This window comes from Anabrus simplex, chromosome X, assembly GCF_040414725.1.
Source record: "Anabrus simplex isolate iqAnaSimp1 chromosome X, ASM4041472v1, whole genome shotgun sequence".
Taxonomy (NCBI): domain Eukaryota; kingdom Metazoa; phylum Arthropoda; class Insecta; order Orthoptera; family Tettigoniidae; genus Anabrus; species Anabrus simplex.
In genome coordinates this window covers 12,035,058-12,048,269 of record NC_090279.1, presented here as the reverse complement: position 1 = coordinate 12,048,269, position 13,212 = coordinate 12,035,058, and positions in this window count along the sequence as shown.

The window sequence follows — 13,212 nt, the reverse complement described above, 5'->3', positions numbered from 1 at the left end:
AATAGTTGGTTGTTGAATCCAAGATGAAGTCGTGGGAAGTTTCTGGTAATAACGTGCAAAGGCTATTTAAAGCATCAGGCAAACCTTTCTGGGCGGTAATAAATAATCTTAGGAAAGGAAGGAAAAGGGAAATGAGCAGTGTTTTGGTTAATTCAGGTGAACTCATAATAGATCCCAGGGAACCACTGGACAGGTGAAGGGAATGTTTTGAAAACCGTCTCAACGTAAAAGGAAATCTTCCTGGTGGTGTCCCGAACAACCAAGCTCATGGGGAGGAAGAACATGATGTTGGTGAAATTACGCTTGAGGAAGTGGAAGGGATGGTAAATAAACTCCATTATCATAAAACAGCAGGTATAGGTGAAATTAGACCTGATGTAGTGAAGTATAGCGGCAAGGCAGGGAATAAATTGCTTCATAGTTTAGTAGGATTAGAGCGGACTGTTGGTGAGGTACCTTCAGATTGGACAAAAGCAGTAATTGCACCTATCTTTAAGCAAGGGAACAGGAAGATTTGCAACAACTATCGAGATATCTCATTGATTACTATACCAGGCAAAATATTCACTGGCATGTTGGAAGGGAGGGTGTGATTGTTGAGAGGAAGTTAGATGAAAATCAGTGTTGTTACAGACCACAGAGGGGCTGTCAGGATCCGAATTTCAATATGCGCCTGGTAATAGAAAAATGTTACCTACGAGAATAATAGACAGTTGTGCTTATGTTTCGTAGATCTAGAGAAAGCTTATGACAGTGTAACGAGGGAAAAGATGTTCAACATACTGAGGGGCTATGGAATTAAGGGTAGATTATTGAAGGCATTTATGGCATTTATGATAACAATTGGGCTGCAGTGAGAATTGATGGTGGAATGAGTTCTTGGTTCATGATGCTTACAGGGGTTAGACAAGTCTGTAATATTTCTCATTTGCTCTTCGTAATTTACGTGGTTCATCTCCTGAAAGGTATAAATTGGCAGGGAGAGATTGAGGCAGGTGGGAATGTAGTAAGCAGTCTGGCCTCTGCTGACGTCTTCGTCTTAATGGCAGATTGTGCCGAAAGCCTGCTGTCGAAAGTGTTGTAACTTGAAAATAGGTGCAATAAGTATAGAATGGCAATTAGCCTCTCCAAGCCTAAATTGATGTCAGTAAGTAAGAAACTCAACAGTACTGAATATCAGATTGGTGATAGAAAGCTGGAGGTTGTAGATAATTTGAAGTATTTTTGTTGTGTGTTCTAGGGTTACCAGATGTATGGTTTTGCCCGGAACAATACGGTTTTTTATCATTTTGTTCCGTGTACGGTGCACCATATAAACCGTACGCACACTGTACCGTTTATAAAAATATCATGGTTCAGACAATAGTATAGTAGGTATCAAAGAATTGCGCGCTTATGATCAAAATATTCTGTATTCTGACCTGAATAATGATCAGCCATCACAGTTGAGAACAGCGCCTCTGTCAGTGTTCTAGCGGTACTATCGGGCATGTAGAGCCAAAGCCTACTAGATACTAGAAGGCCTGGACAGAGAGCCAGTTTCTTGCATTAAAAGCGGGGTAATAGCTTTTCTCTTTTCCACCGCTAGGTTCGCGTTTATGTTCTGTTGTTTGGCGCGAATTCTATGATTATGTGTGTTACTGCAACATGTTTTATGAGAAGAAATAACATATTAAACTTCATTTTATAAGGTAAGGCCTTGTCTAACATGAAATATGAAGAGTTTTGTCGTATTTTAACTTATTTGGTCTTACGATTTGCAATATATGGATGGTTGCTGAGATGCATTTAACATTTGTTTAGTTATGTGCTTCCACATTTCCGTCAAGGTGGTGGTGGTGGTGATTATTAATTTAAGAGGAAGTACAACTAGGCAACCACCCTCTATGTAACACTAATCAGAGAGGAAAGCTGGAAGGAACCCGACACTTCGAAAAATGAAAGTATCGGCCAAAGGAAGACAAGGGCCACGAAGGGCATGAAAATGAAAGACTCCCTCGCCCTCGGAAACCTAATAGCGTCGGGGTCGGAACAGAACTAGAGTTGACCAAGAAAGGTCGGATGGGACAGTTGAAAGTGAGGAGCCTGGCACAAGTGGAGGAAATGCCAGGACACAGCTAAGGGCCCCGTAGTCGCCAACCCACGCTCCAAAGTTCAGAGTCCTTGGGACCAATTACTTTCAAGTTTCTCTTTCCATTCTGTAGGTTAAGATGGTTTATTTTTTTGCTAGGGGTTTTACGTCGCACCGACACAGATAGGTCTTATGGCGACGAAAGATGGTTTATTGTTGTGTGCCTAACTGCACATCTGAGCGAAAAAATATACACAAATATAAATTTTCATCTTCTCCCTAAAGATCCGAGTTTATGGGAGAAATGGAGGCTTGCAATTTCTCAACAGGGCAGCAGAAAAGTATCTCTTTGGGCTCCTAATGATAACTTTGTCGAATGTCCGGCTCCATGGCTAAATGGTTAGCGTGCTGGCCTTTGGTCACAGGGGTCCCGGGTTCGATTCCCGGCAGAGTCGAGAATGTTAACCTTAATTGGTAAATTTCGCTGGCACAGGGGCTGGATGTACGTGTCGTCTTCATCATCATTTCATCCTCATCACGACGCGCAGGTCACCTACGGGCGTTAGATTCAAAGACTTGCATCTGGCGAGCCGAACTTGTTCTCGGACACTCCCGGAAATAAAAGCCATACGCCATTTCATTTTTCTTTTCTTTGTAGAATCAGATCACAGTGTAAGTACTGTGAGAGGAATTCTGCTCCCCGACAAAGTGCCGACGCAAATTCGTCTTCTTTTTAAAAATGTATTAATATTTACAACGCGGGCGTTAGGATATCTCGTAAAATGTAACCTTGTCCGAAAGCTGAAATTCCTTACCGCTCCAAAGTTCACCGGGCGAGTTGGCCGTGCGGTTAGAGGCGCGCGGCTGTGAGCTTGCATCCGGGAGATAGTGGGTTCGAATCCCACTGTCGGCAGAGCTGAAGATGGTTTTCCATGGTTTCCCATTTTCACACCAGGCAAATGCTGGGGCTGTACCTTAATTAAGGCCACGGCCGCTTCTTTCCAATTCCTAGACCTTTCCTATCGCATGTTCGCCATAAGACCTATGTGTGTCGGTACGACGTAAAGCTGCTGGCCGCTCCAAAGTTTAAAGAGACGTTTCAGTGCCGCCACTGTGATCAAGCACACATCACATACGTTATACTTACAACATTTTTCAGGCCTGTTCTTGATAACATTGCAATGAAAGTGACTAATGACTGTGATTTATTAAACAAATTCAAGAGCAAGCCTCCGAGCAGAAAAGTGTTGAAATTATGGAAATAGGGAAAAATCGGGCGAGTACTTCTATTTAGGCCTATTTCCCTATTCTTTATTCTTGTGTGATAAACAAGTGCAAAATGAAAGAAATCAATGAAGCGTAGTGTGTTCTAAGTTGTTTTATATATTTATATCTGATTCACACCGGGCATAATGTTAATAAAACTGTATTATTTCGCGTTATTGTATGAATCTTCAATATAAGGATATAGAGAGAACATGAGAACAACAGAACATAAACGCGATCCAAGCGGCCATTGCCTGAACTATTTCGTTCGCCCAGAAATGTGTCTGGTTGTTCAGGCCTTCTGTATAGTGTAGCCAACGGTAGAGCATGAGTCTCCTCCATTTTATATATCAGCGATTTAATTGGCCCAGAAAAACTCAAGAAAATGTTGATGGTACTTATGTTTGTCTTTAGTATATTTCCATCGAATGCATATACTGAAAGAGTATATTCAGTAATGGCAATAACATGGAGAGATGACAGAAACAGATGCTCAGTAGATTTAATAAAAAATGAACTTCTTGTGCAATTCAACTATGATGAGAATTGTAAGGAATTTCTCAAGGAAGTTTTGTTGAATAAGAAACCGTTACAATTTGTTTCTTCATATGACAGGTACTAGTGAAATGTTCATTTCAATATAAAGACTAACGCATTATTAGTTTGAAATAAATTAAATATCTGCATATTTCTGGCTGACGTTGTTATATTATTACCGGTATTTACTTGTTAATATAACCCTTGTCTTTTCTCTTAATCATGGCTATGGTTCCTTATTAGCGCTAGTGTGTTCCCCCAGGAAGGTAATATATCAAGTGAGACTGAATCAAGGTGTAATAAAGCTAGGCAATGCAGTGAGATGTCAGTTGCGATCAACAGTGTTCTGTAAGAACGAAGTCAGCTCCCGGACAAATCTGTCTTTACATTGGTGTGTTTCCAGGCCATCTTTGCTTTACGAGAGCGAAAGCTGAGTGGACTCAGGATATCATATTCATTAGTTAGAAGTAAAAGACATGAAAGTAGCGAGAATTATTGCTTTTACAACATGTGGGAACAATGGTAGGAGAGTATTCGGAACAAGCCGATTACGGCTAATTTAGGAATTAACTCGATGGATGAAACTGTACGCGTAAACCGTCTTTGGTGGTGGGGACATGTGCGACGAATGGAGGAGGATAGGTTACTTAGGAGAATAATAGTCTCTATTATGGAGGGTAACAGGAGTAGAGGGAGACCAAGATGATAATGTTTTGACTCAGTTTCTACGATTGAAAGATAAGAGGTATGGTATAGATTTAAAAGGGGTCATGTCACTAGTTGCAAATAGAGGATTGTCGCGACGTATAGTAAATTCACAGAGGCTTGCAGACTGAACGCTGAATGGCATAACGGACTATAATGATAATGCATGTATATATCTATAAAAGATTTTATTTCCCTTGGTGTACGAAGAATTGGATCGTAAAGATCAGTCAGTTGATCCCTACTTCCATGACTGTCCACATACGTTAAGACTTACGGACCTGCTTTCGTTAACAACTCTCCGCACAGTTGTGTATATATATGAGCCTACATTCAAATTTCAAGCAGAAGCAGAAGAAGTGTCGCACACTCTGTAGTTGTCATTAGTAATACATCCTTTCCTATAATCAGCCTGTCCTACTGACTGTTGCAAATCAAATTTGTTCTTCAAGAGTGTCTGTTGTAAGTGACTTATTAACATTCAAATATCCGGTTTTGTTTCGAAGTGGCTGGTATGTTGTTATATAAGATGCGTAGGTAATTCTACAGCTTATTCCGTTAAATGATTTACGGATTTTCTTCATTGAGGAATTGTGATTTCTATCATTTTACACTGTGTCCACAATCTCTAACGTACTGCCGGTAATGTTCAAGTTCAACCAATTACTTTTGCTAAATATATAGATCTCAACTGAGAATTTTATAAGTTAATGACAGAGCTGTGAGTGACCTCAATAGGAACAAGGCACCTGGAATTGATGACATTCCCTCTGAATTACTGACTGCTTTAGGAGAAACCAGCATGGCAAGGTTATTTCATTTAGTGTGCAAGATGTATGAGACAGGAGAAGTCCCATCCGATTTTCGGAAGAATGTTGTTATACCTATTCCCAAGAAAGCCGGTGCTGACAGGTGTGAAAACTACCGCACCATTAGTTTAGTATCTCATGCCTGCAAAATTTTAACACGTATTATTTACAGAAGAATGGAAAAACAAGTAGAAGCTGAGTTGGGAGAAGATCAATTTGGCTTCAGAAGAAATGTAGGCACACGTGAAGCAATACTGACTTTACGTCTGATCTTAGAGGATCGAATCAAGAAGGACAAGCCCACGTACATGGCATTCGTAGATCTAGAAAAGGCATTCGATAATGTTGATTGGACCAAGCTATTTATGATTCTGAAGATGATAGGGATCAGATACCGAGAACGAAGAATTATCTACAATCTGTATAAAAATCAGTCTGCAGTGATAAGAATCGAGGGCTTTGAAAAAGAAGCAGCAATCCAGAAAGGAGTGAGGCAAGGCTGCAGTTTGTCCCCTCTCCTTTTCAGTGTTTACATATAACAGGCAGTAAAGGAAATCAAAGAGAAATTTGGAAATGGGATCACAGTCCAAGGAGAGGAAATCAAAACCTTGAGATTTGCCGATGATATTGTTATTTTATCTGAGACTGCAGAAGATCTCGAGAAGTTGCTGAATGGCATGGATGAAGTCTTGGGTAAGAAGTACAAGATGGAAATAAATAAGTCCAAAACAAAAGTAATGGAGTGCAGTCGAACGAAGGCAGGTGATGTAGGAAATATTAGATTAGGAAATGAAGTCTTAAAAGAAGTAGATGAATGTTGTTACTTGGGTAGTAAAATAACTAACGATGGCAGAAGTAAGGACGACATAAAATGCAGACTAGCACAAGCAAGGAAGAGCTTTCTTAAGAAAAGAAAGTTGCTCACTTCAAACATTGATATCGGAATTAGAAAGATGTTTTTGAAGACTTTCGTGTGGAGCGTGGCATTGTACGGAAGTGAAACATGGACGATAACTAGCTCAGAAAGAAAGAGAATAGAAGCTTTTGAAATGTGGTGTTACAGAAGAATGCTGAAGGTGAGATGGATAGATCGAATCACGAATGAAGAGATACTGAATCGAATTGGTGAGAGGAGATCGATTTGGCTAAATTTGACGAAAAGAAGAGATAGAATGATAGGACACATCTTAAGACACCCAGGACTTGTTCAGTTGGTTTTTGAAGGAAGTGTAGGTGGTAAGAACGGTAGGGGTAGACCAAGGTATGAATATGACAAGCAGATTAGAGCAGATGTAGAATGCAATAGTTACGTAGAAATGAAAAGGTTAGCGCAGGATAGAGTGGTATGGAGGGCTGCATCAAACCAGTCTATGGACTGATGACTCAAACAACAACAGTGCTAATCTTTCTCAGTTTCAGCATTCTACTAATTTTTACTATTAAGTTTATTAATTTTCTTAAATTTTATTTTTAATTAAGCATTAAAAATGAATACACATATAACTAACTTGGTTTTTAGAGAACTCCCGGCCTGTGCGTTGCAAGTGCCTGCAAGATGTGTGTAGCAGCAGTATGTCATATATCTAAATTTAATGGAATAAAGATTTTTTTCTGAAGAGCTGCACATATGAAGAATGCGGATGGTAGTTTCAGAAAGAAATTCAATATGTAGTGTGTAATTTTAATTATTGTTTTGCTGTATTATTTACCTCTGTGTGCAATTTTATAGTGACGCTGTGAATGTTGAGTTGTTCTTTACACTGTAGGCTGCGACATATGGCAGTAGGCTTCCAAATATTGAGAGGTTTCTATTTAGGATATCTGTATCTTGTTATATCAGTGTTGTTATGAAGATTCTTCCGTATCATATCATTATCCCACAGCAGGTACATCCGGTTTTTATTCGTGATGATTTAGGTGACATTTGGCTGCCTCTCTGATTTATTGGTGTTTAAAAGATTTTCAAGGGCGAGTGGCGGTGAGTTTGCATGGGGTCGAATCCTGGGATCTGCAGCCCTGGAAAACGTTTCCGTGATTTCCCCATTTTATCATTAATTAATCTTAATTAAATCTGCTGGGTACCTAATCTTATCCGTTTCCCTTGGAGTTGTTAGTGCAACATTAAACTGCTAGCAGGAATGGAAGAGCAATCTTTAGGAATAAATTCTGGCTGTAGAAGATGTAAAAGGTAGTCACTTGAAAGTTAAGCTAATAACATATTAAGAGAATAACCTTTGATGGCCAGAACAATTAAACACGGCACTTTTCAGTATTGTACCCTATATTGAAATATAAAAAATACAATTGACCATAGTTTCCTGAATAGATATGTGTTTACAAAAAAAATCTGTTCTTGACATTGTGTCAGAATCGACTCAATTAGCCACAGGAACAAAGTTTATATTACCTGTAGGAGGAATTGCAGTATTCGTTGTTAGTGCAGTATGTTTACATTTACAGTAAAATATCACAAAGTGACTAACAAACACTGCTATTGGGTGAAATGAATTCTCGGAGGCACTACTCGAGGTATTCAACATAGACAATTTTTGTACCACCTGGGGAACAATAAACAATTGTTGGTTACAAGGACGATGTCGAGATAGAGGAGCAGACTAATGCTAAAGAAGTATTAAAATTTACATATGATAACAATCACATTTACAATAAGATACAAAAGTTGGAAATTAGAAAACCGGCTGGAATTGCTAAGATTTCTGGGGATATACTAAAGACAATGGTTTGGGATATAGTACCATATCTGCATTACTTATTTGATTGTTGTTTGGTCAAAGGAGCTATACCAAATGAATGGGGTGTTTCTATATTAGCCCCCGTGTATAAAGGAAAGGTGATAGACATAAAGCTGAAAATTACAAGTCAGTAAGTTTGACATGTGTTGTATGTAAGCTATGGGGGGCATTCTTTCTGATTATATTAGACATGTGTGCGAAATTAATAACTGGTTCGATAGAAGGCAGTTTGGTTTTAGGAAAGATTATTCCACTGAAACTCAACCTGTAGGATTCCAGCAAGATATAGCAGATATCTTGGATTCAGGAGGTCAGATGGACTGTATCGCAATTGACCTGTCTAAAGCATTTGATAGGGTGGATCATAGAAGACTACTGGCAATAATGAGTGCAATTGGACTAGACAAAAGAGTGGCTGAATGTGTTGCTATATTTCTAGAAAATTGATCTCAGAGAATCAGAGTAGGCGAAGCTTAATCTGACCGTGTAATAATTAAGAGGGGAATTCCTCAATTCAGTGTTATTTGACCTTTATTTTTTTCTTGTATATATATGTATATATGTATATATATATATACATGATGTGAGTAACCAAGTGGAATGAGAGGCGAGGCATTTTGCGGATGATGTTATACTGTATAGAGTAATAAATAAGTTACAAGATTATGAGCAACTGCAACGTGACCTTGATAATGTTGTGAAATGGACAGCAGTCAGTGGTATGTTGATAAACAGGGTTAAAAGTCACGTTGTCAGTTTCAGAAATAGGAAAAATCCTCTCAGTTCTAATTACTGCATTGATGGGGTGAAACTTCCTTTTAGGGTTCGTTGCACATATGTAGGTGTTAATATAGGGAAAGATCTTCATTGGAGTAATCACATAAATGGGATTTTAAAGAAAGGGTACAGATCTCTGCACATGGTTATGAGGGTGTTTAGGGGTTGTAGTAAGGATGTAAAGGAAAGTGCATATAAATCTCTGGTAAGACCCCAACTAGAGTGTGGTTCCAGTGTATGAGACCCTCACCAGGGATTACCTGATTCAAGAACTGAAAAGAATTCAAAGAAAAGCAGCTCGATTTTTTCTGGTTGATTTCCGGCAAAAGAGTAGCATTACAAAAATGTTGCAAAGTTTGGGCTGGGAAGAATTGGGAGAAAGAAGACGAGCTGCTCGACTAAGTGGTAAGTCACTTAGTTTACAAAAGGTGTATATTTATTACTCCACCTATCCAATACAATTAATACCACATTATATGGTTAAATAAAAATAGAAATTCTAAATTTTAAAGGGACTTGTTTCGCCCTTCTTTTATTGGGCATCATGAGCCTTATTTAATCTTAAAACAAACATTATTTAGAGGACATTGACATTTATGATTTATAAAAATTGAAATGTAATTTCTTAAGGTTAAAAACGCTAAGGAATAGTAACTATGAAATATGATGTTAAGGCATGACAGATACAACATATGTTAAAATCTTTGTCCAAAATAAAATCTGTGCCATATAAAATTCTAAAAACAACTCTTGTCTGGCACTGAAGTGGACCTCCTTCGTAAGAAAATTCGAAGATATGTTAGCTTGAGGCAATTGTCAATACAAGTCTTCAATAGACTAGATTGGTTGAAACGTTGAGGTTGGATTTTGTTTATTTTTGCGAACAGGAGCCAAGGAATATTGGCCAGGAGAAAGGGCGAATGTTTTAAATTAGGTTATTAAGTTGGTTGATCCATAAATTATTGTAATATATCGTAATATAACCGATGCAAAAAAGATGTTGATGTGCTGGTTGAAGCTGCTTTTGAGACGAGTATATCTGGTATTTGACAGGTATGTTTGACTGCCTCGTGAAAGTGTAGTCCCTCTTGAAGGTGTGGAGCATCGTGGAAAAGGATGTGGTTATACTGTAATGAAACAAACAAAACAAAAGGTGTGTATGACAGTGTGTGTTTAAATCGTGTGTTAATATCTAAGAGTTATGTATTATGTGAAACGGGTACTTACCATTCGCTGTAACTATGTATATCTGAGTGTATTAGCAGCGTTGTTCTGTCTGGAGTTCCTACTCCTCGTGTTGTATCGATGCGGTAGAGGAGGATCCACTTGTGTGGATTTTATCCATGAATGTAATGAAGATTAGAGGTGATAAAACACATCCTTTTTGAAGTCCTGTTTCTACCTTGAACCAGTTTGTTACCGGGCGAGTTGGCCGTGCGGTTAGGAGCGTGCAGCTATGAGCACGCATCCCGGAGATAGTGGGTTCAAATCCCACTGTCAGCCATGGCCGCTTCTATCCTATTCCTAGGCCTTTCCTGTCCCATCATCGCCATAAGACCAGTCTGTGTCGGTGCGACGTAAAGCAACTACCAAGCAAACCAGTTTGTTTGTTCTATCGTAGTATTCATTCTACTTACTCACTTGTTGTTCATGGCTTTTATAATTGATTCTTCTCCTCTCCCTGCCTTCTTTCTTTCATCAATGCATCCGAGACCACTTGCCATGGTACACTGACAAATACCTTCTCAATATCAATAAATATCATCACTGAATCCTGCCTAAATTCTCATCTGTACTCCATCATGTTCTTTAGGTTCACAGATTCAAAAATTTAAAAATTATGTTTACACTGAATATGGAGTATCACACCATATGGAAGTGAAGCATAGATAATAACGAGTGCCGAGAAAACAGAGTTGAAGCCTTTGAATGGCCATGACATCAGAAGTTCTTGATGACCAGATTGATAGAACATGTCCCAAATAAAAAAGTGGATCAGCTTGCTGAGAGGTGGATTGTTTTGAGAGAATTTGATCCTGGGAGGAAAATTTTGATAGAACAAATTTCAAAGAGCTGTGAACTTGTTCAGTTAGTTTTGAAGCTAAGTGCAAAGGATATAAATGGTACGAAGATTCCAAGATATGGAACCAGGTGATCAGAGTGATATGCAAACAGAATAGTCGCTGAATTTTCAAGAAGTTTTGTGCATTTCAATCACAAGCAATGTATGTTGCAATTTTAATAAGAAAGGTCATCTTGTTGCGGTTTCAGTTCCATATAAAACTGTATGTTATTTAGCTATTAATACGATATAGGGTGTCATATAATACTAGGGGTCCTTCGACTATGATCTTGATATTGATTTTAGAACTGGACGTCCTTAGCTATGATCACAATATCAACAGTCATGTAAAATTACAAGCTTGTTGCTTAGGCTGTTGACAAACAACATAAGTAACAATGAAATCAATAAGGTAATATATTTTTCTGGCTTATGTTTCAGTGTAAGGTCATTGGAAATAATCAACAATCCCAGTACCTTCTAACTACTTCAGTTACAGTACAAAATGGACCTCGAAGTAAAGATCAAAGAGGAACCAGCCTGGCTTGAAGGAACAACAAATGCATCACTTGTAAGTCTCATTCCAGATAACTTCATAGAGGTCAGAATTTTACCCTTAGCAGTTGAATAAGTTTGGCAGGGGCATAATTTACTATGTGCTTTCCCAATAATAACACCAGCAGTCACCATTTGCTGCATGGGCATCTAAGCGTAGTATGACTCTGTTTTTTCTTTGTCTGGGAATACACCACAATGCTCTACACAAAACTGCCAACTCTTAGGAACTTAAAGTTGGAGTTGGATTAGTCTGTACTTTTTACTGTCAGTATCAAAATTACTTTCGTTTAGGGGATGCACCTCTTCTATTTTCCCCCTCTGATTATAACAGAGGATGGTTGGCCCATTGTACTGATTTTAAAACTAATATTCTCCAACACTACTGCACCACCATTGGCACCACATTACTCCTACCATAATTAGTGTAGAAGAAGTTAAATCACAAATCTTTCATTAGTGTTCTTGAGACTGGATACACCAGTCTGCTAAACAAAATGTCAACACAGGTGTGATTTTTCTGGGTTACCCTCACATCCACAATGTGCTGGAAGCATTGGAAGCATTGAAATATGCTGTTGGAAACAGAACTCTCTTAATGCTTTATGTAGCCCCTGTGATCTCAGATGTGTGTTGAGGAAAGAGCAGATTTGCCCATGACATACAAGGGATAAAATAGCTCAAAATCTGAATGTACATTCTCTCAAAATAAGTATTTTGCTCAGATGTTGAATTCATTTAGAAAGGCAGAATAGTGATTAGCTCATTTTATTCCTCAAATACAAGTCAGATTCTATGTTATATAGAGAACCATGTCTAAGGGCTCTAGAATGCACCATTTCTGAGAATAATTTCTTTAATATACCCCTTCTTACTAGGCTGCCAACGGCCGTAGCCGTGTTGAAACACCGGATCCCATGAGATCTCCGAAGTTAAGCAACATTGCGCGTGGTCAGGAGTTGGATGGGTTGCCACGCGCTGTTGGTGGGGGGTAAGGGAATGGAGCAGCGGAAAGGAACTGGCCACCCTACCGCACATAAACTCCGGCTCAGGAACACCTCTGTGGAGGTTCGGACCTGCCTTTGGGCAGAATAACCCTTACCTTACCTACCTTAGTAGGCTCTGGCACTTTAAGGACTTAAGGCACATTAAACACGTTTTTTTCTTTCCTCTTTTGCATTATTTCCCTGTCCTTTTTATGCATCCTTTTCATCCATTCCTTACTTCAGCTACTGTTCTCTTCTATATTGAATGCTTTCAGTTGGTATATTCTAGAACTTGATACTTTAATTCACTTTTATTAGTAGGTTAACTTATATTAAAACATAAGCTTTTAATCACAGTCCCTCCCCACCTTTAATGCTGACAAGGTTTTATGAATCCAATTGAGAAATTTTTTAATGTCTTGTAGTAGACCATAAAAGTTCTTCTGAAACTGAAGATGTACACTCCAACACTGCTGACTCTGCACTGACAGTGTTCTCATCCCCACAGTTCTTCACAGAACACTACATAACATGCCTGTAGTAGTAAAATATTTCATTTCTAGTTGCTTTTACTTTGGGCTTCATCACATCTTTCACTGTTATATGACTGTGATATGTCTGCTTTTTTCATGTTTTTTATTTATTTTACACTTGGAAGCATTGAAATATGCTGTTGGAAACAGAACTGTCT